The sequence below is a fragment of the Doryrhamphus excisus genome, chromosome 19 (assembly GCF_030265055.1).
Source record: "Doryrhamphus excisus isolate RoL2022-K1 chromosome 19, RoL_Dexc_1.0, whole genome shotgun sequence".
Classification (NCBI taxonomy): Eukaryota; Metazoa; Chordata; class Actinopteri; order Syngnathiformes; family Syngnathidae; genus Doryrhamphus; species Doryrhamphus excisus.
The window spans coordinates 1,358,554-1,365,000 of record NC_080484.1 but is presented as its reverse complement, the minus strand read 5'-3'; positions in this window follow the sequence as shown (position 1 = coordinate 1,365,000).

The window sequence follows — 6,447 nt, the reverse complement described above, 5'->3', positions numbered from 1 at the left end:
TTTTTTTTTATAGATTTTGGGTTTTATGTTTCTATTATTCCCGAGCAGCATAAAAAATATATATTATTATTATTATTAAAATAAATAATACAATTGTATTATTAAATTATTATTATAAAAATAAAACTAAAAATTATTAAAATTAAAATTAAAATTAAAATTAAAATTAAAATTAAAATTAAAATTAAAATTAAAATTAAAATTAAAATTAAAATTAAAATTAAAATTAAAATTAAAATTAAAATTAAAATTAATTAAATTTAATTTATTAAATAAAAAATAAAAAATAAAAAATAGATTTTGGGTTTTATGTTTCTATTATTCCCGAGCAGCATAAAAAATATATTATTATTATTATTGTTATTAAAATAAATAATACAATTTTATTATTAAATTATTATTATTATAAAAATAAAACTAAAAAAAATTAAAATTAAAATTAAAATTAAAATTAAAATTAAAATTAAAATTAAAATTAAAATTAAAATTAAAATTAAAATTAAAATTAAAATTAAAATTAAAATTAAAATTAATTTATTAAATAAAAAATAAAAAATAAAAAATAAAAAATAAAAAATAAAAAATAAAAAATAAAAAATAAAAAATAAAAAATAAAAAATAAAAAATAAAAAATAAAAAATAAAAAACAGATGTCATGCACTATCATGATCTTGACAACGTGGTACAGAGACAAATTAGTAGTTATTTTAATCATGCGACGTGAACACAAGATTTTAGATGAAAATCGATGCCGAAACTGAAAAAAACGGAGTGAAATGCATCTTCTTTTTCTTCCTGTGCGGCATATCATGCACTATCATGACTAAAGGATCATGTGATCATGTGACACAAGCAAAATGACACATCTTATCTGATGATTTGTGTCTTCTGTTTTTATTATTATTATTATTATTATTATTATTATTATTATTATTATTATTATTATTATTATTATTATTATTATTATTATTATTATTATTATTATTATTATTATTATTATTATTATTATTATTATTATTATTATTATTATTATTATTATTATTATTATTATTATTATTATTCCTGAGCAGCATATCATGCCCCATCATGACTAAAGGAGCGTCATATGAATCCATCCCCAAAGGTCAACACTTCCAGGTTCTAATCTCTACTCGGAAATTCTTTGTGAACTTTCAGGAAGTTGTGGAAGTGTCCAAAATAAGCGGGAATGCCTGAGAACTCGGCATGTCTGAGAAAAGGCGAGTTTCCACGGCAACCGCCTCCTCCAAAGACACAAACAGGCTTCTGCTACGTCGGAAGGAAAGCAGAGACAAATGTTTTCCCAAGTGATCGCCGCTGAACGAGGGCGTCTGTGGGAACGACCGTGACATCACGCGGCGCAGGATGGAGGTTTTTTTTCACGCGTCGCACGCCGAAACGCCACACGGGAGGAGAAGAACGTGAATCGTCACATTGTTGTTCTTCTGCTCGCATTCCACTCGGAGATCGGGTGACACTGCGGCCTTTATTCACCACTTGGAGGCGGTTCCTCATTTCTGACGGCCTAAAATGGAAAGGTCATCTTTTGGCAACAAAGATGGAATTTTACTATGAAAAAGTATTTCATTTTTTGTCAATATAATATATATGTATATATATATTTATCATGGCAACAAAAAGTACACATTTTTAACAATAACAGTCAGTTTCTAAAAAAATATATTATTAATATTATTAAAATAAATTATTAAAATTTATTATAAAAATAAAAATAAAAATAAAAATAAAAATAAAAATAAAAATAAAAATAAAAATAAAAATAAAAATAAAAATAAGAAATTAAAATTAAAATGTATTATTTATTATTTATTATTTATTATTTATTATTTATTATTTATTATTTATTATTTATTATTTATTATTTATTATTTATTATTTATTATTTATTATTTATTATTTATTATTTATTATTTATTATTTATTATTTATTATTTATTATTTATTAAAATAGTTTTTCTATTTATTATTATTATTTATTGTTTATTAAATTTAAAATTTAAAATTTAAAATTTAAAATTTAAAATTTAAAATTTAAAATTTAAAATTTAAAATTTAAAATTTAAAATTTAAAATTTAAAATTTAAAATTTAAAATTTAAAATTATTATTATTATTATTATTATTATTATTATTATTATTATTATTATTATTATTATTATTATTATTATTATTATTATTATTATTATTATTATTATTATTATTATTATTATTATGTAGCATAGTATCACTAAATTGTTGACATAAATATGTCATTTTATAGAAATAAATATTGTAGAAGAAAAAAATAGAAAAAAATCATGAAAAAATCCATTCCATAATTCCAAATTTTATTTTTTTCATAATGTTTTTTTATTTTTTTTTAAATAGCCCAATTAGGTTATTTTACATAAACATAGAGATAAACATAATCCCATGACAATAATATATTCTATTTTTCATCTTTTTCACACATTTTTGTAGATATTTTTAATATGTCATTACACAGAAAGAAATACATTTTTATGTATGTTTTTCTTCAATATTTAACAGGTTTTATTACACAGGACTGAATACATTAATTGTACAAGAAAAAACACGCTCGCTCTTAAAAAAGCATTTTTTTTAAATTAAAAAAAACTTGAGAAAAATAATAATAAACTAATTTCCTTGAAATTATTTTCCCCAAAATACAGTTAGCTGTTAAAAAAAATGATATTGCATCCATGACAGTTTTTCAAACATGTAATAAATCATGCAGTTTTATGGCATGTTAGTTACAAAAAAATGCAAATTTCAGTACATTTTTTGTTTTTTGTTTTTTTGTCCTAAAGGGTACGGCACGGCGGGACCACCAAGGTAGAAGCAGGAAGTGATGAAAAAGAGACCACTCCTCTTTTGCCCACACTCTCACTTCTCTTTAAACCAGGAAGTGAAACAGGAAGTGGTGTCAGAACATCCACATACGTTTGCGTTGAACTCGTAGCCGCGTACGACCTTCGACCAGCACGTCAGACTGAAAGCATGCAGGAGGCGTGGCCTGTCATCACCTGTCGTCAAGCGCATTCTTAGGCATAGTTTTAAAATAAGAAGCCTTTTTATCGTTTGTCATCCAATGAAAGAGCTGCTTAGTCACAGAGAGTCTCAAGGCCACATTGAAAAATATGTTTAAAAAATAAAAAATAAATAAAAAAATAAAAATAAAAATAAAAATAAAAATAAAAATAAAAATAAAAATAAAAATAAAAATAAAAATAAAAATAAAAATAAAAATAAAAATAAAAATAAAAATAAAAATAAAAATAAAAATAAAAATAAAAATAAAAATAAAAATAAAAATAAAAATAAAAATAAAAATAAAAATAAAAATAAAAATAAAAATAAAAATAAAAATAAAAATAAAAATAAAAATAAAAATTATGGAAAAAAAGACATAATATTACAACAAAGTTTTACATTGACAGGAAAAAAATGTCACAAATTTATGAGAATAAAGTTTGTAAATTTCCAAGAATAAAATCATAACTTTATGAGATAAAAGTTTGAATATCACAGCAATAAAGTTGTAAGTTTATGAGAAAAAAGGTGCAAATTTTGAGCTGAAGTCATAAATTTACAAGAAAAAAAGGTGAAATATTACGAGAATAACGTTGTCATTTTAAGAGAGAAAAAAGGTAGAATATTCTGGGAATAAAGTTTTACATTTATGAGAAAAAAGTCACAAATTTCGAGATAAAGTCATAGATTTATGAGAAAAAAAGGTGGAATATTACAGGAATAAAGTTGTCAATTTATGAGAAAAAAAGGTTGAATATTTTGGGAATAAAGTTTAAAATCAATGAGAAAAAGGTCACAAATTTTGAGATAAAGTCATAAATTTAAAGATAAGGTCACACATTTATGAGAAAAAACAGTGGAATATTACGAGAATAAAGTTGTAAATTTATGAGAAAAAAGTCGCAAATTTTGAGATAAAGTCATAAATTTATGAGAAAAAAACGGTGGAATATTATGGGATTAAAGTTGTAAATTTCTGAGAAAAAAGTCGCAAATTTTGAAATAAAGTCGTAAATTTATGAGAAAAAAACGGTGGAATATTACGGGAATAAAGTTGTCAATTTATGAGAAAAAAAAGGTTGAATATTTCGTGAATAAAGTTTAAAATCAATGAGAAATAAGTCCCAAATTTTGAGATAAAGTCATAAATTTATGAGAAAAAAACTGTGGAATATTACGGGAATAAAGTTGTAAATTTATGAGAAAAAAGTTGCAAATTTTGAGAAAAAGTCATACATTTACGAGAAAAAAAAGAACTATTATTAAAGGACTATAGTTGTACATTTTTAAGAAAAAAAGCAAAATATTATGGGAATAAAGATGTCAATTTATGAGAAAAAAATTTTGATTTTTTTTGCGCCTTGCATAATAATAATTAGTGTAAGTATTATAAACAAGCAGAATTCTCATGTCATAATGCTCAGCCAGAGGTCAGTCGCTAAGTGCTAACATGTCCGCCATGAAAACAAGCCAACATTAGCCAAACACGCTCTGCCTTCTTCTTCAACAACAGTCTCTTGACCGCGAGCACTCAACTTCCTGAAAGGAAAAAAAAGGGGAAAGTTTCCCCAAATGCAGAACCGCGTCATTCATCGACCTCATTTGACCGAACAGTGTTGCTGTCTCCATCTAGCGGCCGCTTTGGTCACTACACGAGGAAAATGATAGTCCCATGTAACCCACATAGAAGTTATGCATCCTTGGAAAATAATGAAAATATATTTTATAACAAAATTATTAAATATTTATATAATATAAAAATATTCCCCGGTCTTTTATAACGTCTGTGAATGCAACCCAGTCACATGACGGAAGACGGAACGGAGACAGGCTACAGGACGCTGCTAACACGGTTAGTCTCGAACAAACTACTTCAACTTATGTATATTGTTGATCGTTCTCTAAAACTTTGTGCATTATAAAACTTGTAGAAGCCGCGTACCGTCGCTGCGGACATCTGGGTTCTAGCGGGGACTGAATTACGAGGGGAATTGGTGAGTCTGAATGCTATTGTTGTTGTGTGTGGTTAGCTTATGTAGCGTTAGCATAGCAATGCGATCGGCAACCAAATTCATTGTTATGCTAACCCCCACAACGATAATCAAACTTTTTAACTTGATTTGGCCAAATTAACTGAATTAACTGTTTAAATAGTGAGCTACTGCTTTTGATTACTGTGTATTCTGAATGTTATGCACCTTAAATTGCATTTTAAAACAATCCTCTTTAAAGCTAAACCGGGGTTGATATTTGAAAATGTATTTCCATATTCTGATGTATAATGGATTTTGCATAATGATTTGATGATTTTTAATGATTTTAATGAAAACATCTATTTATTTTCAAATGTATTGAGGATTATTTGTACGTACAATGTATGTTGATGTACCTTACATAACCAAATGAGCCAATATTGCAAAACACACATAATTAACGATTAACATTTTTTGTAATTACCTGAGTTTACTTTGATGACTTGCACTGAATTGAACCAGCCAGGGATGCATAGTCCGGACAGTAGCTGCTGATAGCAAGCCTCAAGCACACTTCCAAATGTTTATCAGTCATGGATAATATCCGTATCATAATATCCGTATAATATTCCATATCCGTATGGAAGTGATATGTTTTTTTGCCTTTTTACTTGGTCCAGTTTTTGCCTTTTTACTTGGTCCAGCTCCTTCACTCATTTTAGTGACCATAAACTTTAGCGAGGGCTTTAAAATCTGACGCAATTCGCCGACTAGCTTAGCACTTTGCATCGTTGTTTACGCATGAGCGGTGACCTAAAGGTCAAAATTCAGTTGTCATCTGATTGGCTGCCCTGTATGTCAATCAAGTGACGGCATTGATGCTGGGATGATATTTTTTTAATGTCACGCCGGTAGCTCGCGATCGACTTAATGAGCACCCCTGCTCTATACCGTTTTACTGCCGTTTGTAAATATTGTAAATAATTTGTCACTGTTTGCACTTAAACCAAATAATAACGCACCAAGCCACTTAAAAGTACATTTTGTGTCTTCTGTGGTATTACTGCACCTCAACCTCCCTAGAGCCGAGCATAGATCTTCTGAGCTAGTCCATACTTCTATTTAATTCATCTTTACCTTTTCTTGCATTTCTCATATATGCTACACCAACACCAGGAAATTATTGTATTATATAGTATTTTTTTTTATTTCAAAATTATAGTCAATTAAATCTATGAATAAAATATAAATAAATTCACAGCAAACATAAATATTTTAATAAAGTGTGATTTAATTAAAATGTTATATGTTCACTTATAAATGTTTCTATTGAAACTGTTTATTAAAATGACTAGATATGAAGTTGCAACGTGTATTTATATATAGAAGACAACAAAAGTACA